Raw genomic sequence first — 27924 nt, 5'->3', positions numbered from 1 at the left:
GCAAGATGAAGATAATAACATAGGTCAACAAACGTAATCTGCATTGCAAAGTCCAAAATGTTCTTAGAGCCAAAAGACTTTTGGCACAAAAGCATTTGGCATATTTGGCATGCATCTGACACAAAAGCATCTGGTAGCAGATCCTGACTGAAATAAGGTAAGTCAATTCATAGCCTTTATTTAATCCTCCTATAAAGTGATTATTTATAGGGTGCTGCTTCAGACCTCACTGGAGGTGGTACAAATTAAATATATGGTACATGCACTATGCAGTTTGACTAAAATCTCAAAGTTCTGAATTGAAAAATTTATATGACCCTGAGGGTTTTGGATAATTATTGTGAACCTGTAGTAGCTCTTCCCAGGGATTCAATGAGATGATGCATGAGAGCCAGGGCACTTGGTGAATGGAAAATTGAGTGTTTCCCAAGACCCCAAAAGTCTGAAAACAGATATTTGATTCTGGGACATCCAGGCCCTGACGATGAGATGTTGCAGACACTGAATTGGGTTCAAGAGGCAAATAGGTTGTTAGACAGTTCCATCTAGAAAATGATGGACACCCTGAATATTAAAGGGCAATGCCATGTCAAGAAAGACCCTTTGTGCACCTTGTATGGACAGAGTCTCTGGAAGCTGTGGGCTCCCGTTAGATTTTGGGGGCAGCCCAGGAAGTTATGCTGAGATTCGCAGCATCTGCTCTTCTCCTGTGTAGCCACCTCCCTTCTGATTAGGTTTGCATCCTTGGCTAATTAGATCAGGAACCTAATCTAACCTTGCAGTATGTGTGTGTGTGTGTGTGTGTGTGTGTGTGTGTGTGTGTGTGTGCTGGACGGGGTTGGGGGGCTCTCTTCCTGTCAATCTGTGACCTGGCTGAAGCACTGCAGTGCTCAATAAACATTGTCCATTAATGTCATTTTAACCATTATGAGTTGCTAACTGGCAACAGGCATTTTTCAGAATTGAAGCTTTCTTAGAAATCAGTTGACTTACAGTATCATCTTTGAGCAATTGCAGATGCAGAGACTAAAAATTTCACAGTAATCATGAATAAAGCTTGATTGAAGAAAGTGAAAATGTCATCCCAGTCTGGGGCAGGATATGAATGGTATCAGCAGAACATGAATGATGAAGAGACATCTAGACTGGACCATAACAGAGACAATTCCCTTAATGATACATGACTAAAGACTTTACCAATTTCCAGTAAGAGTCGGAAGTCCATCTCAAAGCCTACTTTATATTCTTCAGAGTTCCTTGTTTTTAATTTTGCCTAAATAACTTGAGAGAACAGTATAGAGTTTTTATTCCACAGCATGGGCTTAGTCATCTCATTTTTTTAATTGTCTGTTCACTGTCTTCAAAAATAGTTTTAGATAATTAATCTGATAACAGCCTCCCTCTGTAATTTCAATCAGAACCTGGTGCCTAGAATGGGCAAAGCAGACTGGAGTCACTCTTGACTGTAGCATTGCATCTGGGGAAGCTACCATGTAAGGAGAGCCAATGGCTGAAGATACCCGGCATTGGGCTTGCTGATATTAATGAAGAGTGTGTGCACCCCCAGAATTCCCTGACAAGATGGACAAAGAAGCAAATCACTTGACTTCTTGTGTCTCAGTTTCCTTGTTTATAAAGTCAGTAAGTTGCACTATCTTTTTTTCAAACTTTCCTTTTGCAAAAGTCTTCCCTTATATTACTTTTTAAACTAGAAATTCCAAAATATGACACAAAAATAGAGGCTTTCTGTGTGAAGTGAGAGTTGAGGTGCAGAGGTCCTGTTTTCTTCCGATGTTATCTGTCTTTAGAGAGCGCTTAAGACTCTAAAGGGTCAGGCCGGGCGCGGTGGCTCAAGCCTGTAATCCCAGCACTTTGGGAGGCCGAGACGGGCGGATCACGAGGTCAGGAGATCGAGACCATCCTGGCTAACACGGCGAAACCCCGTCTCTACTAAAAACACAAAAACTAGCCGGGCGAGGTGGCGGCGCCTGTAGTCCCAGCTACTCGGGAGGCTGAGGCAGGAGAATGGCGTAAACCCGGGAGACGGAGCTTGCAGTGAGCTGAGATCTGGCCACTGCACTCCAGTCCGGGCGACAGAGCGAGACTCCGCCTCAAAAAAAGAAAAAAAAAAAAAAAAGACTCTAAAGGGTCTTATGAGAATCAACAAGCCAGATGGTTTCCAATAATCCTTTCTGCCCTAGCATTCCCTAATTCCAAAAACCTACGATTCTAAGGGCTGTATTTTACTAGGTGTCTAATTCACACAAGGCTTGAATTAAGCATTTTGCACACAATACCTTATTTAAGCTTTAGAAAAACTTTACAAGATGAGGACCTTTTATCCTTTTATACAGATTAAGGAACTGAGACTCTAGAATTTAAATAGCTTTCCTAAGGTCACACAGCCAGTAAATGACTCTAGGATCCAAGCTCAGTTCCGCTGACCACAAAGTCCATATGCTCACCAGTGTGTCTGTCAAAGGATCCAGAGAAAAACACTAGCCTGCTGAAATAAATAGTCTGGTCTGAAACAAAGATTGAAAAGACTTGGGCTTCATAGTGGTGTCTTTTCCACTCTATACAAGAGCTTTCTCCTCTTCCCTCTTCTCCCCTCACCACTCTTCTTCTCTTCTCTCCTTTCTTCTCCTCCCTCCAGACCACCTCTCTAGGACTCTAGAAATTTATACAGGAAACAAGGTCACTGACAGCTGCCAAGTTTCACAACTTATACCCTCAGAATCAAGATAGAAAATTCCCAGAGCATTTCCTAGGGGCACGTGCCCATTTCTGCACCATTCCACTGTGGCCCCATTCCAAGGGGCAGAGTAAGGGTATAATACAGCTTTTTCTGCCACAGTTGGATAGAGAGAGCTTGAGCTGGAGAGGCACAACTACTACCCTGAAGAAAATGTTAGAAGCTGGGTTTATTTCACAGAAAGATGCAACTGACTAAGTAGAAAAAGATGCCTCTTATTTTTATTTTCTCATTAAAACACGTAATTATTGAGTACTTGTGTTTGTCATGCTGCATGAAGACATAAAAATCTGGAAGTCCAAGAATGTGTTTTTTTCTAGGGATTTCCACTCACTACTTGGACAACATTGAGAAAATTACTTCTCTCAGTAGTTCAGTTTGTTTATAGGTTGGTAATGCTGTTTATTTGTTGGATTTGGGGGTTTTGGTTTTTAGGTACGAAATAAAAGGATAATTTCAAAATAGTTCTCAACTACTAACATTTTCTACCTTGGCAGATCTGTCCAGAAAATATTTCTAATGCCAAATATAAAATAAAGCATTGGGGGAATCAAAACAGAAATGCTAATAACACTAATTACTTTCACATGTAGTTGCTTGAGGGTTTACACTGGCCATCTCTCTGTGACTCTGCAGGTCAGTTGGTGGTCCAGATGTCATTATGTCATTATTCTTCTATACAATGTGGAAACACATCAAGAGGTTAAATAACTTGTTCATAATCACACAAACAACACCATGGGGCCTTGAACTTAGGCCTCCTGATTTAGAGTCAGTACACCCTGGACATTTGTAACAATTTCCCTGGTCATCAGAGACTCTTGATTTTAGTCATTGTCATTTCTCTGTTGTTGGTGCCTAGTTCTAATTAAATGAATACACACTTGACACTGTGGAGGTCTGACAGCCACGTTTTTTAAAGCAATTCACTCAGCATTTTCAGGTGGTGTGATCAGTGGTAGCACCTATAGAAATGCAACCTCCCTTGTGTTAGAGCATCAGTGTGCAGCTACAGAACTTATAGGGCTGGTCTGCCTGAAAGTCTGTAAAGGGAAACTATGAACACCTTATTATATTATACTCATTGTGGCTCATTGAGTTTTACAGACTTGGGAGCAGGAAAAAAATTTAAAATCCCAAAGTAGACATTGCCTCTTATTTGTAATTTGCTGTTTTCTCTTCTACTCACCTTTTCAAACTAAACCAAAAACGTGTATTTCCTTCTAAACAAGGTTACTTGTTACAGTGAGATTGTACCTTGTATAATAAATTCTCTGCTCAAAATGGTCCTAATAGTGCAGTCTTTTAGACTTCCAGGAGAAAAAAATTAGCCTTAGTTAGAAAAGGCATTTTTAAAATTCATTTTAAATCATTTCAGGGTTAATAACTACATATGTACCTAAGTCAATTTTTGATCAGCATTTAGATTGGATTACTAGGAAATAATATCATTACAATTAAATAATAGAATAAACATAACAGTAGCCCACACGGATGTGGCCCTTTTACTTCTCCCTTTTTAAAGCTTTTGTCCCTACCGCTGAAAGCTAAAATAGCATCATTCAAAGAAATTATTGCCCTCTTAATCATTCAAACTAATGGCCCCTTGATCAGCTTTTGTCATCCTTGAACTCTACATAGCATCTGATTCTAGTGATCACTCCTTCTTAAAATGCTTTCTGCCCTTGACTTTGGAGGGGTAAGGCTATTGCACTGAAGTTCTTTCACCTTTCCGAAACGGCTGGTATCTTCTTCACCTGCTGCCAATGTTAATTTCCTTTTATCTGTATTTACCCCATACCTCAGACAGCAAATCCAATTTACAGTTTCAAATATCATCAATATGGTAGACCTTAAATGCAAATAATTGCCAGTTTATTAGCAGAAACAAATGAAATGGGGAAGAAGAGGGACAGGTGCTGACTAATCCAACACTGATTGTTACCCACTGGAAAGAGAATTCATGTTTCCTGGCAAAGGGTCAGACTGACTTTGAGTTTATGAACTGTTCAAAGTTCTATTCTTGTTTGTAAAGCTAATAAAAATCCCCTTGTGCTGTTGGATTTTGGAGAAGTTTCTTTAATCCTCTTTACATAAACCTTTCCTCTTTATTTCTCCTTTCCAAAAACATAGGAATCTGTATCATCTGGATTTGATATCCATATTTATCAATACAGAAGTTACTGAATTTTGAATAATTTTTCTTCCTCTCATGCCATGCTACATAGAAACAGACTGTGCACAAAGCAAAATCTAAGCAAAAAAGTTTACAACAACTACCTTTTGTGAGAAATAATAAAGTGAGCCAGTTCATGGTAGTTTCATTGATATCTTCCTCAAACCCTGAAAACTTGTATTGGCATAAAGATTCTCCTTTTTATATGAATTGAAATTTCATGGTTACTTTGAATGAGAGAGTCCTGAGTCGAGTCTCAGACTCAGACAGAGGTTCCACCACTTACTAGTTCAACGTCAATTTCTTTATTTGTGAAACAGAATTAGTATTGATGCCTGCTAGGGTTCTTGGGAGGATTAAAGGTAATGACGTAAGATACCTAGAAACGTAGTATTCTTTCAATAAATACTACTGGCTCTTAAGTAGAGTTGAGGAGAAGAATCCAGAGGCTAAAAAAATCCAAATGGCATGAAGGAAATCAGTCAGTGATTCTACAAAAACCAGGGAGCCTAGTTCAAGACAGATCAAGACACCCTGCGTCATACTTCTATTGAGAAGTAGAATAACCTACATAATTACAACTATTACCTAAGTTTTCTCATTTGTATGATAGGGGAAAGAGTTAAATGATATGGTAAAATCCAGAAGGATGGTTAAGAGCTCTGCTGAATGTGAGAGGAAAACTTCAGAACTGTAAGGACTACCTAGATGGTTTATTGCTCCATGCAAGGCTGTCAGATAGTTGTTCGTTTACTTACTTGCTTTTATTAACTTAGATTATTTGGTCTTAGCCTTATGGAGTATATTAGTTTCTGGAATAATGGAAATAATTTAAAGGTAGATATGGGCAGAGCACAGTTTAGAGAACCTGATCAATGAACTTTGCCAGCCTAGATGCCGGAAGTAAGGTTAGTTGCTTTGGACTTGCTATTCCTGGTAGTCTACGGTATTAATATTAGGCTACATTTGCTGTACTGCCTCGGTAAGCTTTTAAAATTTCCCAAGTCTCTCTAAAACAAACTTTGAGATGAATCCTTTGTGCTCCAGCAGTTCTCTGCAGAAGCCTTGGTAGACCCAGGTCTTCATGCAGTGAAAGGATGCTTCCCTGGCTACAAAAATCAAATCAATCACCAAACATAGCAGAGGAAACTTAGGCTGCCTCATATTGGTATCAAGCTAAAGACAAGAGAAAGAAATCATCTTACTGTGTGGGGATGAACAATAAAATCTTGGCAACTGACCTCTGACTGAGTTGTTATCGAAAAATGCTATTTGTTTCCCTCAGCCAATTGAATCATGATACCTCCTGTGCCCTGGAAAAATATCAACTGCAGTTAGAAGAGGGGGATAAAAGGAGAACTGAACAGAATGTTTGATTAATTAATGAATTCATCTTAATCATATCTTTAGCAGACACCTGAAAGAGTAATCCTATCACAAGAGTTACAAAACAACTACCATGTTTTAGATTATTATTAGAAAGCCTTGGACAAATCTAGAAAAATAATCATACTATTTAATCAGTTTTCAATTATCCAAAGGTGGATTATTGCATTTGCCATGGTTTGTACCTCTATTCTCTTTCTGCTCTCTCAGGCAGACTGCCTTTTAGCTATTATATGTCTGTGTGCATTTCCAGGAGAGAATTGGCAGAAAGAGACATCAGCAAGCATATAAATTGAAAGACTCATAAATTGAGGAGACAGCGAGTACTTTGCCTAAAAAAGGCTTATGTATTATCTGTAGATCTAAAAATCTCAAGCTCTCCTGTGAAATCATATTACGATGCCCTACCAGCTAAGGGCTTTATATCATCGGCCTTCAACAAATATTGGTAAAAAGAAGGGATAGTGGTAAAGAGCCAGGCTGTTAGGTCACCTATTTACACATTCCATCTCTAAACTTGGGGCTGATTGACTTACTTATCATCTCCATGCCTTAGTTTCCTTATCTGCAAAGAGCATTGTGGTACATTGTATTGCTACCAAAATATGTCCTACAGGGGCAAAGTCTGAAGATGAAGATAAGGCACAGAAAAAGATTGAATTTCTGACATTTTCATAGCTCCCAATCAATAGCACTAAGGGTAGCTATCCATGGTGGAGAAAACATATTCACCTTCTGATATAGAAAGTCCATGAACCATGGAACATTTCCCCCAAGCGCTGTCAAATTAGTGTGACAAGTTGTCCCTGAAGAAGGTGACTCCACAACGGATGTCTACATCTCTGGGCAGGAAAGGATCATCTCCATCTTCTCAAACTGTACTCTGTCACCATTTTTCAAACATCAAGAAATGTTTCACAGAATTTTACCTAATTACCCAGTTGTGAGTGACAAGGTACTCAACTTCTTATCATGCTCAGGCTGCTGAATAACTGAAATATGGAATATCTGATACATGATACAGCTAAATTGTCCAACATGGACTTTAAAGGAAGGATCTTAATAATTCCCTGGAAAATAGGTAGTGATCCCAAGAATATAACTACACTATCACTGGGGATACGGGAGATCAAACCTACATAAGCCTGTGTTATTGAAATAAAATAGAAAAGAAGATGGAGAAGCTATGCAAGAATAATATTTCAAAATGAGAACATAAATGTAGCACACTGAAACTAGATTAAGAAGTTTGACTCTGGAATATTTTTTAGGCAGAAAATGCTCTGCACTTGAGAAAATTAAGGGAAACATAGACTTTGCAAAGCGATAGATAAGATATAAGATTACAGATTGAGATAATTAAAGAAATAGCAGAACTAAAGAAAAATAAACAAAAAAAACTTCTCTTGAAAATGATCTCTCTTTAAAACCACCAGAGCAGCAAAATAATACGAGAGAGAAAATTCCATGTTCAATGAAACTACAATCCAACCAATATGTTTTTAACAAAATTGAGATAGAGCACAGAGTGCCAATATATCGTGATACTTCTAACCCTGAGAAATGATCTGGAGATCAAAAAGGGGAAGGAGATGAAGAAGTAGTTAGTTGTATTGCTTCCTAACAGAGTCAGCTGAGCTGAATAAATAAACACAAATTGTCAAACAAAAGATCTGAATATACAGGGCTTCCCTCAGCCAATCCTATCTCCCATGCAGCAAAGAGCATGCTCACTGTGGTAGGACTTTTCTTTGGATTTTAGACTCACCCAATCGGAGTCTTTAGGAATGGTGCCCAGAAATCTGCTTTAACAGCATCACAGAGGCTTTATGAAAAGGGAATTGAAGGATTATGCTGAGTAACATAATAATATAAAATACTAATATATGTTTATATCTATTAAATGGCAAAATACAGAATATATATGTCGTTAGATACTTTATATATTGCCATAAAAATGGGGAATTCACCATAAAGCATCTGTAGATCATTAGATCACTTAGGAAATGTGATTGTATATTAACCCTCAAGGAAAACATCATAGAGACCAAAAAGCACAAATAACTTAAATTAATTTTCATCTAGAATTCCATAAACTAGCAAGTAATAGCAGAATTGAAATGTAAGAAAAACAGTCCTATCTCTTAAAAATGTAAACTGCTTCTCAGAAAATGTATTACTGAAATACATCAAAAGAATAATTACAAAATAATAAAAATGAAAATACTTCATTTTCAAGTATTGAAACTTGAAAACTAAGACATATGGTCAAAGCTATACAGAGAGAAAAATTTATAGCCTGAAACACTTACAGCACTGAACAATAAGGTATTCATTTCAAGAACAGCAGCAATAAGAAAATCCCTAAGAAAGACAAAATGAAAAAACGAATAAAGAAGAACCAGAAATTAATGAATTAGATAATAGAACTTGGAATGCGTAAATATATGTGAAAGTAAATTGTCTGCAAATGGGTAGAAAAATATTTTAACAAAACAAACTACTAGCTAACCACTGACAGTTTTCTAGGAAAATATAAATTATCAAAAGAAATTCCAGAAAATAAAGAAAACCTAAACAGAACAAAAATAACAAATGAAATAAAGTTACTCCCCAAAAGAGTTACTCCCAAAAATTGCCATTATTTATAAAAAATCTTTGCAAGCCTTTTAAAAATATTCTTATGTTATTTAAACATTTCCAGATCATGTAAAGATAAAACTCTTCCTATTATCCTTTTCAAAGCCAAAATACGACTCATAACATAACCTGACAAAGATGTGTATACACACACACAAACACACACACAACAAAGACCACTTTTACTAATAGTCATTAATTTGGAAGAAAAGTGTTATATTTCTTCCCACACTAAACACATATAAAAAATTCAGGTGGCAGAGCAAGATAGCCGAATAGGAACAGCTCCAGTCTCCAACTCGCAGCACGAGCGACACAGAAGACCAGTGATTTCTGCATTTCCAACTGAGGTACTGGGGTCATCTCACTAGGGAGTGCCGGACAATCGGTGCTGGTCAGCTGCTGCAGCCCGAACAGTGAGAGCCGAAGCACGGCAAGGCATCGCCTCACCTGGGAAGCGCAAGGGGGAAGGGAATCCCTTTTCCTAGCCAGGGGAACTGAGACACACAACACCTGGAAAATCGGGTAACTCCCACCCCAATACTGCACTTTAAGCAAACGGGCACACCAGGAGAATATATCCCACACCCGGCCGGGAGGGTCCCACGCCCACGGAGCCTCCCTCATTGCTAACACAGCAGTCTGTGATCTAACCACAAGGCAGCAGCGAGGCTGGGGGAAGGGCGCCCGCCATTGCTGAGGCTTAATTAGGTAAAAAAAGCTGCTGGGAAGCTCGAACTGGGTGGAGCTCACAGCAGCTCAAGGAAACCTGCCTGTCTCTGTAGACTCCACCTCTGGGGACAGGGCACAGTTAACAACACCAACAACAAAAGCAGCAGAAACCTTTGCAGATGCAAACAACTCTGTCTGACAGCTTTGAAGAGAGCAGTGGATCTCCCAACACGGAGGTTGAGATCTGAGAAGGGACAGACTGCCTGCTCAAGTGGGTCCCTGACCCCTGAGTAGCCTAACTGGGAGACATTCCCCACTAGGGGCAGTCTGACACCCCACACTTCACAGGGTGGAGTACACCCCTGAGAGGAAGCTTCCAAAGGAAGAATCAGACAGGTACACTCGCTGTTCAGCAATATTCTATCTTCTGCAACCTCTGCTGCTGATACCCAGGCAAACAGGGTCTGGAGTGGACCTCAAGCAATCTCCAACAGACCTACAGCTGAGGGTCCTGACTGTTAGAAGGAAAACTATCAAACAGGAAGGACACCTATACCAAAACCCCATCAGTACGTCACCATCATCAAAGACCAGAGGCAGATAAAACCACAAAGATGGGGAAAAAGCAAGGCAGAAAAGTTGGAAATTCAAAAAATAAGAGCGTATCTCCCCCTGCAAAGGAGTGCAGCCCATCGCCAGCAACGGATCAAAGCTGGTCAGAGAATGACTTTGACGAGATGAGAGAAGAAGGCTTCAGTCCATCAAACTTCTCAGAGCTAAAGGAGGAATTACGTACCCAGCGCAAAGAAACTAAAAATCTTGAAAAAAGAGAGGAAGAATTGACAGCTAGACTAATTAATGCAGAGAAGGTCATAAACGAAATGACAGAGATGAAAACCATGACACGAGAAATACGTGACAAATACACAAGCTTCAGTAACTGACTCGATCAACTGGAAGAAACAGTATCAGCGATTGAGGAGCAAATGAATGAAATGAAGCGAGAAGAGAAACCAAAAGAAAAAAGAAGAAAAAGAAATGAACAAAGCTTGCAAGAAGTATGGGATTATGTAAAAACACCAAATCTACGTCTGATTGGGGTGCCTGAAAGTGAGGGGGAAAATGGAACCAAGTTGGAAAACACTCTTCAGAATACCCTCCAGGAGAACTTCCCCAACCTAGTAAGGCAGGCCAACATTCAAATTCAGGAAATACAGAGAATGCCACAAAGGTACTCCTCCAGAAGAGCAACTCCAAGACACATACTTGCCAGATTCACCAAAGTTGAAATGAAGGAAAAAATCTTAAGGGCAGCCAGAGAGAAAGGTCGGGTTACCCACAAAGGGAAGCCCATCAGACTAACAGCAGATGTCTCGGCAGAAACTACACAAGCCAGAAGAGAGTGGGGGCCAATATTCAACATTCTTAAAGAAAAGAATTTTAAACCCAGTATTTCATATCCAGCCAAACTAAGTTTCATCAGTGAAGGAGAAATAAAATCCTTTACAGATAAGCAAATGCTTAGAGATTTTGTCACCACCAGGCCTGCCTTACAAGAGACCCTGAAGGAAGCCCTAAACATGCAAAGGAACAACTGGTACCAGCCATTGCAAAAACATGCAAAAATGTAAAGACCATTAAGGCTAGGAAGAAATTGTATCAACTAACGAGCAAAATAACCAGTTAATATCATAATGGCCGGATCACGGTCACACATGACAATATTAACCTTAAATGTCAATGGACTAAATGCTCCAATTAAAAGACACAGACTGGCAAACTGGATCAAGAGTCAAGACCCATCAGTCTGCTGTATTCAGGAGACCCATCTCACATGCAGAGACATACATAGGCTCAAAATAAAGGGATGGAGGAAGATCTACCAAGCAAATGGAGAACAAAAAAAAGCAGGGGTTGCAATACTAGTCTCTGATAAAACAGACTTTAAACCATGAAAGAACAAAAGAGACAAAGAAGGCCATTACATAATGGTAAAGGGATCAATTCAACAGGAAGAGCTAACCTAAATATATATGCACCCAATACAGGAGCACCCAAATTCATAAAGCAAGTCCTTAGAGACTTACAAAGAGACTTAGACTCCCATACAATAATAATGGTAGACTTCAACACTCCACTGTCAACATTAGACAGATCAACGAGACAGAAAGTTAACAAGGATATCCAGGAACTGAACTCATCTCTGCACCAAATGGACCTAATAGACATCTAGAGAACTCTCCACCCCAAATCAACAGAATATACATTCTTCTCAGCACCACATCACACTTATTCCAAAATTGACCACATAATTGGAAGTAAAGCACTCCTCAGCAAATGTAAAAGAACAGAAATTATAACAAACGGTCTCTCAGACCACAGTGCAATCAAACTAGAACTCAGGACCAAGAAACTCAATCAAAACCACTCAACTACATGGAAACTGAACAACCTGCTCCTGAATGACTACTGGGTACATAACGAAATGAAGGCAGAAATAAAGATGTTCTTTGAAACCAATGAGAACAAAGATACAACATACCAGAATTTCTGGGACACATTTAAAGCAGTGTGTAGAGGGAAATTTATAGCACTAAATGCCCACAAGAGAAAGCAGGAAAGATCTAAAATAGACACTCTAACATCACAATTAAAAGAAGTAGAGAGGCAAGAGCAAACATATTCAAAAGCTAGCAGAAGGCAAGAAATAACTAAGATCAGAGCAGAACTGAAGGAGATAGAGACACAAAAAACCCTCCAAAAAATCAATGAATCCAGGAGTTGGCTTTTTGAAAAGATCAACAAAATTGACAGACCGCTAGCAAGATTAATAAAGAAGAAAAGAGAGAGGAATCAAATAGACGCAATAAAAAATGATAAAGGGGATATCACCACCGACCCCACAGAAATACAAACTACCATCAGAGAATAGTACAAACTCCTCTACGCAAATCAACTAGAAAATCTAGAAGAAATGGATAATTTCCTGGACACTTACACTCTTCCAGGACTAAACCAGGAAGAAGTTGAATCCCTGAATAGACCAATAGCAGGCTCTGAAATTGAGGCAATAATTAATAGCCTACCCACCAAAAAAAGTCCACGACCAGATGGATTCACAGCTGAATTCTACCAGAGGTACAAGGAGGAGCTGGTACCATTCCTTCTGAAACTATTCCAATCAATAGAAAAAGAGGGAATCCTCCCTAACTCATTTTATGAGACCAACATCATCCTGATACCAAAGCCTGGCAGAGACACAACAAAAAAAGAGAATTTTAGACCAATACCCCTGATGAACATCGATGCAAAAATCCTCAATAAATTACTGGCAAACCGGATTCAGCAGCACATCAAAAAGCTTATCCACCATGATCAAGTGGGCTTCATCCCTGGGATGCAAGGCTGGTTCAACATTTGCAAATCAATAAACGTAATCCAGCATATAAACAGAACCAAAGACAAGAACCACATGATTATCTCAATAGATGCAGAAAAGGCTTTTGACAAAATTCAACAGCCCTTCATGCTAAAAACGCTCAACAAATTCGGTATTGATGGAACGTACCTCAAAATAATAAGAGCTGTTTATGACAAACCCACAGCCAATATCATACTGAATGGGCAAAAACTGGAAAAATTCCCTTTGAAAACTGGCACAAGATAGGGATGTCCTCTCTCACCACTCCTATTCAACATAGTGTTGGAAGTTCTGGCTAGGGCAATCAGGCAAGAGAAAGAGAAAGAAATAAAGGTATTCAGTTAGGAAAAGAAGAAGTCAAATTGTCCCTGTTTGCAGATGACATGATTGTATATTTAGAAAACCCCATCGTCTCAGCCCAAAATCTCCTTAAGCTGATAAGGAATTTCAGCAAAGTCTCAGGATACAAAATCAATGTGCAAAAATCACAAGCATTCTTATACACCAGTAACAGACAAACAGAGAGCCAAATCATGAATGAACTTCCATTCACAATTGCTTCAAAGAGAATAAAATACCTAGGAATCTAACTTACAAGAGATGTAAAGGACCTCTTCAAGGAGAACTACAAACCACTGCTCAGTGAAATCAAAGAGGACACAAACAAATGGAAGAACATACCATGCTCATGGATAGGAAGAATCAATATCGTGAAAATGGCCATATTGCCCAAGGTTATTTATAGATTCAATGCCATCCCCATCAAACTACCAATGACTTTCTTCACAGAATTGGAAAAAACTGCTTTAAAGTTCATATGGAACCAAAAAAGACCCCGCATTGCCAAGACAATCCTAAGTCAAAAGGACAAAGCTGGAGGTGTCACAGTACCTGACTTCAAACTATACTACAAGGTTACAGTAACCAAAACAGCATGGTACTGGTACCAAAACAGAGATATAGACCAATGGAACAGAACAGAGTCCTCAGAAATAATACCACACATCTACAGCCATCTGATCTTTGACAAATCTGAGAGAAACAAGAAATGGGGAAAGGATTCCCTATTTAATAAATGGTGCTGGGAAAATTGACTAGCCATAAGTAGAAAGCTGAAACTGGATCCTTTCCTTACTCCTTATAAGAAGATTAATTCAAGATGGATTAGAGACTTAAATGTTAGACCTAATACCATAAAAACCCTAGAAGAAAATCTAGGTAATACCATTCAGGACATAGGCATGGGCAAGGACTTCATGTCTAAAACACCAAAAGCAATGGCAGCAAAAGCAAAAATTGACAAATGGGATCTAATTAAACTAAAGAGCTTCTGCACAGCAAAAGAAACTACCATCAGAGTGAACAGGCAACGTACAGAATGGGAGAAAATTTTTGCAACCTACTCATCTGACAAAGGGCTAATATCCAGAATCTACAAAGAACTCAAACAAATATACAAGAAAAAAACAAACAACCCCATCAAAAAGTGGGCAAAGGATATGAGCAGACATTTCTCAAAAGAAGATATTCATACAGCCAACAGACACATGAAAAAATGCTCATCATCACTCGCCATCAGAGAAATGCAAATCAAAACCACAATGAGATACCATCTCACACCAGTTAGAATGGCAATCATTAAAAAGTCAGGAAACAACAGATGTTGGAGAGGATGTGGAGAAATAGGAACACTTTTACACTGTTGGTGGGATTGTAAACTAGTTCAACCATTATGGAAAACAGTATGGCAATTCCTCAAGGATCTAGAACTAAATGTGCCATATGACCCAGCCATCCCACTACTGGGCATATACCCAAAGGATTATAAATTATTCTACTACAAAGACACATGCACATGTATGTTTATTGCGGCACTATTCACAATAGCAAAGACTTGGAATCAACCCAAATGTTCATCTGTGACAGACTGGATTAAGAAAATGTGGCACATATACACCATGGAATACTATGCAGCCATAAAAAAGGATGAGTTTGCATCCTTTGTAGGGACATGGATGCAGCTGGAAACCATCATTCTTAGCAAACCATCACAAGAACAGAAAACCAAACACCACATGTTCTCACTCATAGGTGGGAACTGAACAATGAGATCACCTGGACTCGGGAAGGGGAACATCACACACTGGGGCCTATCATGGGGAGGGGGCGGGGGGAGGGATTGCACTGGGAGTTATACCTGATATAAATGATGAATTGATGGGTGCTGACGAGTTGATGGGTGCAGCACACCAACATGGCACAAGTATACATATGTAACAAACCTGCACGTTATGTACATGTACCCTAGAACTTAAAGTATAATAATAATAAAAAAAAATTCAAATGGATAGAAGACTTAGATATATTTTAAAACCACAAAAGAAATGGAAAGAAAATTTAGAATTTTTTGTAGTTTTAAGAAAGAGGACACACACACAAAAAAGAACATTCCATGCTCATGGATAAGAAGAATCAATATTGTGAAATTGGCCATACTGCCCAAGGTAATCTATAGATTTAATGCCATCCCCATTAAGCTACCAATAACTTTCTTCACAGAATTGGAAAAAACTACTTTAAAGTTAATATGGAAACAAAAAAGACCCCACATTGCCAAGACAATCCTAAGTCAAAAGGACAAAGCTGGAGGCATCATGCTACCTGTCTTCAAACTGTACTACAAGGCTACAATAACCAAAATAGCATGGTACTGGTACCAAAACAGAGATATAGACCAATGGAACAGAACAGAGTCCTCAGAAATAATACCACACATCTACAGCCATCTGATCTCTGACAAACCTGAGAAAAACAAGAAATGGGGAAAGGATTCCCTATTTAATAAATGGTGCTCGGAAAATTGGCTAGCCGTAAGTAGAAAGCTGAAACTGGATCCTTTCCTTACTCCTTATACGAAAATTAATTCAAGATGGATTAGAGACTTAAATGTTAGACCTAATACCATAAAAACCCTAGAAGAAAACCTAGGTAATGCCATTCAGGACATAGGCATGGGCAAGGACTTCATGTCTAAAACACCAAAAGCAATGGCAATAAAAGCCATATTTGACCAATGGGATCTAATTAAACTAAAGAGCTTCTGCACAGCAAAAGAAAATACCATCAGAGTGAACAGGCAACCTACAGAATGGGAGAACATTTTTGCAATTTACTCATCTGACAAAGGGCTAATATCCAGAACCTACAAAGAATTCAAACAAATGTACGAGAAGAAAACAAACAACCCCATCAAAAAGTGGGCAAAGGATATGAACAGACATTTCTCAAAAGAAGACATGCATACAGCCAACAGGCACATGAAAAAATGCTCGTTTTCACTGGCCATCAGAGAAATGCAAATTAAAACCACAGTGAGATACCATCTCACACCAGTTAGAATGGCAATCATTAAAAAGTCAGGAAACAACAAGTGCTGGAGAGGATGTGGAGAAATAGGAACACTTTTACACTGTTAGTGGAATTGTAAACTGGTTCAACCATTGTGGAAAACAGTATGGCGATTCCTCAAGGATCTAGAACTAGAAATACCATATGACCCAGCCATCCCATTACTGGGTATATACCCAAAGGATTATAAATCATGCTGCTATAAAGACACATGCACACGTATGTTTATTGCGGCACTATTCACAATAGCAAAGACTTGGAATCAACCCAAATGTCCATCAGTGACAGACTGCATTAAGAAAATGTGGCACATATACACCATGGAGTATTATGCAGCCATAAAAAAAGATGAGCTCGTGTCCTTTGTAGGGACATGGATGCAGCTGGAAACCATCATTCTCAGCAAACTATCGCAAGAACAGAAAACCAAACACCGCATGTTCTCACTCATAGGTGGAAAGTGAACAATGAGATCACCTGGACTCTGGAAGGGGAACATCACACACCGGGGCCTATTATGGGGAGGGGGGAGGGATGGCATTAGGAGTTATACCTGATGTAAATGACGAGTTGATGGGTGCTGATGAGTTGATGGGTGCAGCACACCAACATGGCACAAGTATACATATGTAACAAACCTGCATGTTGTGCACATGTACCCTAGAACTTAAAGTATAATTAAAAAAAAAAGAAAGGAATGTAAAATCATAGACAAGATCCAGAAACATTACTTTTAAAAACCTAGTAGTTTTTTCTGAACAAAAATGAGCTTCTTCATGGAAAATATACATTAACAAAAAAAAAGACAATAAACTAGGAGAACATGTATATAACACATAAAGCATATACAAACAATCAATCATATTACAGTAAGTAGAAAGCAAGGACAATGTAGCAAGAAAAAGATAGGCAAACAAGCAGAAAAATGAGTAAAAGATATAAGCAGAAAGTTCATTTAAAAATGTAAATAATAAATACGTGGAGAGGGGCCAATCTTACTAAAAATCAAAGCATTATCAACTAAAACAAATATGGGATATATATTTTTCAAATAGATTGGTAAAATCTTTAAAGATTGTCAAAACCCAAATTTGGAGCAGTTTTGGGACAATAAGTATATTCATAAATTATTGATAAGTGAGTCAATTTTACCAATTTTTTGCAGAATTTTCTTGCCATATGTTTAACAACATAAATATGTTCATGCTTCAAAATTTCTCTAACAGAAGTATACCCTATATAGATACTTGGAGAAGTGTGCAAAGATATATGTGCAAAGGTGATCACTGAAGCATGATTTGTAATACTGAAAATCTGGAAGCTACCTAAATATCTTGAAGAGGAGGCTCATTAAATAAGTTTTGGTAGAGTCATATATTATAAGCCATTTGTGAGAACGGATTTGTATGTACTAATTGAGATTTATATGTACTAATAAGAAATGCTATCAATGTATTATTAACTGAAAAACATACTTGGCAATATTTAGCAGAAACCTTATGCTAGGAGGTTATTCAGGAAGGGTTTATTTTTCTCCTACAACAGACTCATTCCACAATTGCTCAAGAGGCAAAAACAGAATGTCGGGAATGCAAGATCTATCTTTGTGCTCCACTGTAATCAACAAATAGATGGACCTTTGCTCTTGTATATGTCACTTCAAAGGCACAAGGTGGTGACCACACCTCCAGACTTCACATCTCTCTTTTGGGCAGAAGAAATACCTTCTCTTTTTATTTGGGAAGGGATACCCTGTTCATGCACCTTTACCTATGTCTATCTGGTAAATCGATTGCATGTGTGGACCCAATTTCTCATGCCTCTCATATTTATGCTCTTTGGTTGTGACTGCGAGCTTGGACAGGTGCCTTGATTTGACCACCAGGACAGTAGCAAACAACACAGCAAAGACTTGAAAATGAACTTGCACATTTCTGCTTTCTCACTTGGACTACTGGCACTGCCATGAGAACTCCCTCTCACTACCAGGAACCAGCTATATCGATATGAAAGACACATGAGGAAGAGCTGAATGGTCCCACCTGCAGCCCTCCAGTCCAGCCAACCTCTACTCAGCTCACCAGATGCCCATAGACACACGAATAAGCCTGGCCACGATCATGTCCAGATCAGAAGTACCCAGAAACTTTAAATATTTATTTAAGTTACTAAGTTTGTATGCCCTATAGAAATCAGAAACTGAAGCACCCTCATTGTTCAGAATTATATCTCGACATCACTCTTAATTGAAGAAAAGTAGAGAAAATTAAGTATTTTTACATAGACACATTCCCTCAAATAGGCAATTTTCTCTAAATAAGAATTAAGGGGGGAAAATGGTATTAGGAAGACCACTGACAATATTTCCCCCAGACAGGTAGAAAGATAAATGCCAATATTTTGATATCAAAAATAAATGAGCTGAGATAGAGAGACCAAAATGTTGTTAGTTTTCTCTAACTCAGGAATCAGAAGAAAAAAAAATCCGTAAAGGGCTAGACAATAAATATTTGGGGCTTTGCAGGCCATCTGGTCTCTATCACAACTACTCTGCTCTACCATGGGTAACACAAAAGCAGCCATAGACACGGTGTAAACAAATGGGTGTGGCTAGTTTCCAATAAAACATTTTTTTAACAAAAACTTAGAGTGAGCTGGACTTGGCCTGTGAAGTGTAGTTTGCAGATCCCTGCTCTATTGCCAAGATCATGAGTGATACTTTCTTGTTCATGCTTTTCTGAATTGAGTGGATTTTTATAATTAGTAAAAAGAGATACATAAAATACTGTGTAACTTAAAAGTAGGTAAGACATAAAATATTTATTCAAATTCAAAACCTTATGTTTTCAATAATTAAAAAAAAAAATTACCTTAAAAAAACATAAATGAACATTCAACTCAAGTAGTTGGAAAAACACACACAGCATAAAGAAATTAATGGAAATAAAGAATAAAATCATACATTAAAAATAGATAAACCATTTACTTAACAAGTAAACATAAGTCAATGGTTTTCCTAAGAACGCAGGAATAAATTTCATAACATGAAATATATCCCAAGGTTCTCTTGAAAAGACACTGAAGTATTATCCTCCCTTTTATTTTATTTTTTATTTTATTTTTTTATTATATTTTGTGTTCTAGGGTACATCTGCACAATGTGCAGGTTTGTTACATATGCCATGTGCCATGTTGGTGTGCTGCACCCATTAACTCGTCATTTACATTGGGTATATCTCCTAATGCTATCCCTCCCCTCTCCCCCAACCCCATGACAGGCCCCGGTGTGTGATGTTCCCCTTCCTGTGTCCAAGTGATCTCATTGTTCAATTCCCACCTATGAGTGAGAACATGCAGTGTTTGGATTTCTCTTCTTGCGATAGTTTGCTGAGAATGACGGTTTCCAGCTTCATCCATGTCCCTATAAAGGACACAAACTCATCCTTTTTTATGGCTGCACAGTATTCCATGGTGTATATGTGCCACATTTTCTTAATCCAGTCTGTCATTGATGGACATTTGGGTTGGTTCCAAGTCTTTGCTATTGTGAATAGTGCCACAATAAACATATATATGCATGTGTCTTTATAGCAGTATGATTTATAATCCTTTGGGTATATACCCAGTAATGGGATGGCTAGGTCAAATGGTATTTCTAGTTCTAGATCCTTGAGGAATTGCCATACTATTTTCCACAATGGTTGAACTAGTTTACAGTCCCACCAACACTGTAAAAGTGTTCCAATTTCTCCACATTCTCTCCAGCACCTGTTGTTTCCTGACTTTTTATGTATTTCCAACTTTTCAGTTCAGGGGTACATGTGGAGGATGTGCAGGTTTGTTACAGAGGTAAACATGTGCCATGGTGGTTTGCTGCACAGAACATCCCATCACCCAGGTATTTATCCCAGCACCCACTAGCTATTCTTCCTGATGCTCTACCTCTTCCCATCCACTACCCTTTGACAGGCCCCAGTATATGTTGTTCCCCACCATGTGTCCATGTTTTCTCACCATTCAGCTCCCACTTATAAGTGAGAACATGAGGTATTTTTGTTCCTGCATTAGTTTGCTAATGATAATGCCCTCCAGCTCCATCCATGTCCCTGCAAAAAACATGATCTCATCCCTTTTGATGGCTGCATAGTATTCCATAGTGTATATGTGCCACATTTTCTCTATCCAGTCTGTCATTGATGGGCGTTTAAGTTGATTTCATGTCTTCGCTATTGTGAATAGTGCTGCAATAAACATACACGTACATATGTCTCTGATCATACATCTAGAAAACTCCATTGTCTCAGCCCAAAAGCTTCTTTCTTTTTTTTTTTTTTTTTTTGAAATGGAGTCTTGCTCTGTCGCCCAGGTTAGGCTAGAGTGCAGTGGTGCGATCTCGATTCATGGCAACCTCCACTTCCTGGGTTCAAGAAATTGTCCTGCCTCAGCCTCCCGAGTAGCTGGGATTACAGGTACCCACCATTACACCTGGCTAATTTTTGTATTTTTAGAAGAGACAGGGTTTCACTATCTTGGCCAGGCTGGTCTTGAACTCCTGACCTCATGATCCTCCTGTCTCAGCCTCCCAAAGTGCTGGGATTACAGGTGTGAGCCACTGTTCCTGGCCAAGCTTCTTAACCTGATAAGCAACTTCAGCAAAGTCTCAGAATACAAAATAAATATACAAAACTCACTAGCATTCCTGTACACCAACAGGCAAGCTGAGAGCCAAATCAGGAATGAACTCCTGTTCAAAATTAGCGTAAAAAAATAAAATACCTTAAAAATGCGGCTTATAAGGGAAGTGAAGGACCTCTTTAAGGAGAACTACTAACCACTGCTCAAAAAAATCAGAGATGACACAAATGGAAAAACATTCCAAGCTCATAGATAGGAAGAATCAATATTTTGAAAATGGCCATCCTGCCCAAAGCAGTGTATAGGTTTAATGTGATTCCCATTAAACTACCATTGACATTCTTCACAAAATTAGAAGAAAACTATTTTAAAATTTATATGGAACCAAAAAAGAGGTCAAATAGCCAAGGCAATCCTAAGCAAAAAGAAGAAAGCTGGAGTCCTCACACTACTGACTTCAAACTATACTACAGGGCTACAGTTAGTACAGTAACTAAAACACCATGGCACTAGTGGAAGAACAGACATATAGACTAACAGAGCAAAATAGAGAGCCCAGAAATAAGACCACACACCTACAACCATTTGATCTTCAACAAACCTGACAAAAACAAGTAATAGGGAAAAGATTCCCTATTTAATAAATGATGCTGGGAGAACTGGCTAGCCATATGCAGAAAATTGAAACTGGACCTCTTACTTACATCATATACAAAACTAAACTCCAGATGGGTTAAAAACTTAAATGTAAAACTCAAAACTAGAAAAATCCTAGAAGAAAACCTAGGCAATACCATTTAGGACATAGGCACAGGCAAATATTTCATGACAAAGATGTCAAAAGCAATTTCAACAGAAGCAAAAATTGACAAATGGGATCTAATTAAACTAAAGAGCTTTTGCACAGCAAAAGAAACAATAAATAGACAATCTATAGAATGGGAGAAAAATTTTGCAATCTATCCACCTGACAAAGGTCTAATATCCATCATCCATAAGGAACTTAAACAAATTTACAAGAAAAAAAAACATTAAAAAGTGGGCAAAGGACATGAACAGTCACTTCTCAAAAGAAGACACACACGTGGCCAACAATCACATGGAAAAAAGTTCAACATCACTGATCATTAGAGAAATGCAAATCAAAACCACAGTGAGATACTATCTCATACCAGTCTGAATGGCTATTACTAAAAAGGCAACAAAAGCCAAAATAGACAAATGGGATCTAATTAAACTAAAGAGCTTCTGCACAGCAAAAGAAACTACCATCAGAGTGAACAGGCAACCTACAGAATGGGAGAAAATTTTTGCAATCTACCCATCTGACAAAGGGCTAATATCCAGAATCTACAAAGAACTTAAACCAATTTACAAGAAAAAAACAAACAGCCCCATCAAAAAGTGGGCAAAGGATATGAACAGAGACTTCTCAAAAGAAGACATTTATGCAGCCAACAGACACACGAAAAAATGCTCATCATCACTGGCCATCAGAGAAATGCAAATCAAAACCACAATGAGAAACTATCTCACACTAGTTAGAACGGTGATCATTAAAAAGTCAGGAAACAACAGAAGCTGGAGAGGATGTGGAGAAATCGGAACTTTTACACTGTTGGTGGGACTGTAAACTAGTTCGACCATTGTGGAAGACAGTGTGGCGATTCCTCAAGGATCTAGAACTAGAAATACCATTTGGCCCAGTGATCCCATTACTGGGTATGTACCCTAAGAATGATAAATCATGCTACTATAAAGACACATGCACACATATGTTTATTGCGGCACTATTCACAATAGCAAAGACTTGGAACCAACCCACGTGTCCATCAATGATAGACTGGATGAAGAAAATGTGGCACATATACACCATGGAATACTGTGCAGCCATAAAACAGGATGAGTTCATGTCCTTTGCAGGGACATGGATAAAGTTGGAAACTATCATTCTGAGCAAACTATCACAAGGACAGGAAACCAAACACCGCATGTTCTCACTCATAGCGGGGAACTGAACAATGAGAACACTTGGACACAGGGCAGGAAAAGTCATACCCTGGGGCCTGATGTGGGGTTGGGGGAGGGGGAGGGATAGCATTAGGAGATATACCTAATGTAAATGATGAGTTAATGGGTGCAACAAACCAACATGGCACATGTATACCTATGTAACAAACCTGCATGTTGTGCACATGTACCCTAGAACTTAAAAGTATAATATAAAAAATTTATTTAAAAAGTCAAAAAACAACAGAGGCTGGCGAGGTTGCAGGGAAAAAGGAACACTTTTACACTATTGGTGGGAATGTAAATAAGTTCAACCATTGTGGAAGACAGTGTGACAATTTCTCAAAGACCTAGAGGCAGAAATATTATTCGACCCAGCAGTCCCATTACTGGATATATAAGCAAAGGAATATAAATCATTCTGTTATAAAGATATATTCTCCCTTTTCAATCCCCAAGTTTTCTTCTTCCTTCCATTATCACAAAATTACAGATTTTGTTTAGAAATAGTACAGCATGCTTCTAGAATATATTCTTATCTTAAAATGCATAAAACTTCGTGTCTTAGAATTCAGCTCAGTCACATTAACATGTCAGCAGACTCGCACTAGATAAGGAGGGCTGGCATTCAAAAAGGAGCTGATGTCTGTTTTCCTGCAGCTCAGTCTGGTAGAAAAGACAAACCTATACTGACATAAATACATTTTTAGTGTAGTAAACATGCAGCAATGGAGTTCAGGGAAAAAAAATATTAACAATAACTCATTGCTTGGCTCCCCACTGAGCTTTCCTGCTCAAGATACTTTATTATATGACAAGCTACGATAAGGAAATACAAAATGTAGAATAATGTGATTTGAGTTACAGTTATCTATTAATATTGTAAAACCTTAGAAAAATCACTTAATCTCTTGGGGCCTCACTTTTCTCATCTTTGAAACTAGGGTAATAACTGAGTACTGAGCTCATAGGGGTGCAAGACTCAAATGAGATAATGTTCCTGAAAACCTTTAAATGTGCTATAATGCTATTTCCATTAACACCATTCGTATCAAAGTGTAAATCATTGTGAATTTCACAAGTCTATTTGAATTTTACACTTAATCCATTTGCACCAGAAACCATCTTCAGTTTACCATTTAAAAAAGTCAACCTAATCTTGAATGAGTAGTATACAAAGGATCTTGATTCACAGACATAATGGCTGCTGTTCTTCATCTGAAAGTCATAGTCATCCCCTGAAGTTAAGATCAGTATGTGATCCAGAGTGTCAAGTCCTCTATAGCCTAAATATTGGGGGCTCTTCAGAATATGTTGTATTTACTCTTTCAGACCATATTAATTATTTTTATATCATTTGTTAATAATGTAATTATAATTATAAAACAATAGAAGTTCTCCCAACTTACCTCTAGTAAACAGACTCCTCTTACCCATAGCTATCTGTTAAAGGATGAAAGCTCACAGCTAATATTCCTGGGATGTTGACATTCTGTTTCTAAGAGTCACTCATGCTTGTTCCTACCTCTTGCATCCAGAAGTGACATAAAATTATTCTTCATTTTGGCTCAGCATATATGGCCACTGCACTCAGGGTACCTAACTCAGTATTGAATATACAGTAAGTCTGAGTCACCACATTTTTTTTTAATAAACTACTTTCAGGTAACTTTTGAAAATTTAAGATAAAGACTTAAAATTGGCATCAGTTCCTTTGTCATTTTCAGGTACTTTGCTAGAGCTGGCTACATTTGCAATTTATCTTTTTTTTTTCTTTGCTTTGGACTCATCAGCCAATTTTCAAAGTAATTTGAATTCACTTTTTGTATAAGAGCCTTCGGGAAAACATTCTGTCAAGGACCTTGGGACAATCCAGACAAATGATCCCCCTGCATTCCTGTCATACTAATCAACCATTTATGAACCTGTCTCAAATAATGCATTCCTGTGCCAGGCTGCCCTTTGCACAGCCCTGAAGCTGCTGCTATCCTTTCTGTCCCTGCTTCACGAGTTATCATTTTATTCTGTCTTGTTCCCCTGCCAAGCTGACATTCCTCCTGAGATTCTGTTCTCAGAGCAATTCTGCTCAAAATTTGGGATATCAGGAAGAATGAAATTACTAATCTTTTTTTGTCATCCTCCTTACTGTCAACCCAGATATTTGTATGTTTCTATTTTCCCACTTACAATTTAGATCACCTGTAAACATACATACAGTGGGGTTTTGGCAAATTTGAGCTTATCCTGTGGATTACCTTCTGGTTGCTGTCAGTGTTTTCCAAAACTCACACATAATGTGAAAGAAAAGAACAAAATTGGGCAGCAATCATTGTATGGTCCAGCCATGAAATAATGGGTTTTATAACTTCCTCTAAACTAAACTAGAATAAGAAAAAATCATAAATAAGATTACAATTTGATTGATAGCTCAGTATCAGTGATATGGTAGAAAAGAAATACCAAACAGGAAGACAGAAGCTTTGGTTTTCCATTAGCTTTTTATATTTGCTGGAACATGAAATAATGAGGGTTTTGTTACAAAAAAAATACATGAGAAAAAAAAGCAAAGAGAATTCTTGCTAATCTTGTAACAGGTATAGTCTTGATGTCAAAGGAGAGGAAAGATGATTTAGGGTCCACAGTCATTTTACTAACAACATTAACTTGTCATTCTCTAGTTAGGCAGTCTCTTGCCAATATGATGATTCAGTTTCTCTCTGAGTCTCTACTGCTGGATATTGTTTAGTTTCTGCTTAGTCATGATGTCTGTACTTTGAACTTGAATGTACTGGCAGCCTCTAGATATTTATAGCCTCTCATGACGAATGCCATCTTAAAGTCTTTGGTATCTGTCTTCTGTGTCGTTTTCAACATCAGCCTTCACCCTTCACTATTAACTGGAACATATATATATGTATTTTGCATTGAAATTCTCCAAGGAAGAGAATTTGGTGTGTTAGTCACTATCGTTTAGCTTCGGCCAAGCTCTTATGCCAGACCATCTTGGGCTATTGCTAGCCAGGAGGTAGAGCATCATCAATTTCCCAACCTTAATTTGACCTAATCGGTTGCTGCTGCTGGGGCAAAATCATGTGGTAACTGGCTAGTGACCATGAGTTCATTGATTTGTCCCTTTTTTTAAGTTCCTACTCTGTTAGGTATTATTCTAGATGTTGAGGAAACAGCAGTGAATACAACAGACCAAGAAGATAACAAGATTCTGGCAAGAATAAAAATTTACCCCAGATGCTATAAATTTAATGGTTTTGATGAAAGAGCTACTTATATATGGTAGAAAATGTTTAGGAAATAAACAGGGGAAACTGAGAGACCCCAAGACCAGCAACAGTGAGAAGCTGCTACCACGCCCAATGTTGAAGTGGCAAGTGGTACATGGTACAGAACTCAATGAGACTTTCAGATGTGGAGCGAGAGCTGCCTGGAAGTCATGAGGAACAGAGATACTGTTCAAAGACAAGAACACTGAGGGGACACACATCCCAATATCTCTCTCCTCTCTCATTCCATTCTCCAACCAGAGCTTTCCATTGGAAATATGAGAGCAATATGAGAGCAAGGAGACCAAGGTGATATAGGCTTTGGCCTCTGGGTATATAGTGCAGAGCTAAGAAGTGCAGAAAATGGATATGATGGCATTAACTGAAAAATCATTTCACAGGGACCTTACCATCAAGTGGAGTAAACAGTTAAAAAAATTAAAGTAACAATATAAAAACAATACAATTTGGATGAATATAAGCACAGTAATGAAAAAGGTGGGGAAAGGGGGATAGAAAGTGATTTTCAAGAAAAATTATCTTCGAATATTGGAAAAACAGACTGGGCACAGTGGCTTATGTCTGTAATCCCAACACTTTGGGAGGCTGAGACCAGAGGATTGCTTGAACCCAGGAGTTCAAGACCAGCCTGGGCAACATAGACAAACCTTGTCTCTACAAAAAAATGTTTTTTTTAAAATCAGCTGGATGTGGTGGCATGTACCTGTATCCCTAGCTACTCAGGAGGCTGAAATGGGAGGATCACTTGAGCCTGGGAGGTAAAGGCTGCAGTGAGCTATGACCATGCCACTGTAATCCAGCCTAAGTGACAGCAAGAAACTCTATCTTTAAAAAAGAAATAAAAGAAAAAAATAGCACATGTGGACAAATTTTTGTCAATTTAATGGAGATAAAAGATTTGTGTTTCAGAATTTTATATTTTGGAATATTTGATATGCAAAAAGAATGTATAAAATATATGCAAGTTATGAACATAAAAATAAAGCAAAAAACTAAGTATCAGTGCTATTCATCATCCTTTCCTCCTTCCTCACTCTTCATCAGTAGGACCCACCAGCCTGAGTTTTCATTTTTAATCACATCTTTATGTTTCTTTTCAATATATTTTCAGTTTTGCTTATTTTTGAAATTTATAAAATTTATACCTTATATTCTTGTGTTTTGCTTTTTTTACTTAATATTACTTTTTAATATTCACCCATGTTGATTCACATTGCTGTAGTTCATCTTCACTGCTGAATAGATGTTCCAATATATGAATATTCTATAATATATTCATCAATTTTTCTAAGAATATTGTGTTATTACCAGTTTGTTGCTAATATGATGCTGATACAAATATTCCTGTACCTATCTTTAGATACAAGAGCAAGTATTTCTTTATAATATATAGCACATGCAGGAATAGAATTGCTCAGTATGGAGTTCATGAATTTTCTTTTTTTTTCCTTTTTTTGAGCCAGAGTTTTGCTCTTGTTGCCCAGACTGGAGTGCAATGGCACAATCTCAGCTCACCTCAACC

At 38.2% G+C, this 27924-nt stretch overlaps 1 long non-coding RNA gene across 1 annotated transcript in view; it reads right to left on the bottom strand.

Annotated features, from left to right (window-relative positions):
• The window catches only part of LOC117097312, a 174177-nt gene that overhangs the window by 2428 nt on the left and 143825 nt on the right, over window positions 1-27924 (bottom strand). The window contains exon 3 of the long non-coding RNA XR_004442914.1: window positions 8086-8142. This is a non-coding gene — a long non-coding RNA (uncharacterized LOC117097312). The remainder of the gene's footprint in view (window positions 1-8085; window positions 8143-27924) is intronic.

The sequence above is a fragment of the Trachypithecus francoisi genome, unplaced genomic scaffold (assembly GCF_009764315.1).
Source record: "Trachypithecus francoisi isolate TF-2019V2 unplaced genomic scaffold, Tfra_2.0 Lachesis_group15, whole genome shotgun sequence".
Lineage (NCBI taxonomy): Eukaryota > Metazoa > Chordata > Mammalia > Primates > Cercopithecidae > Trachypithecus > Trachypithecus francoisi.
The sequence above is the reverse complement of the archived record's forward strand: the minus strand, read 5'-3'. Positions and strand labels throughout refer to the sequence as shown.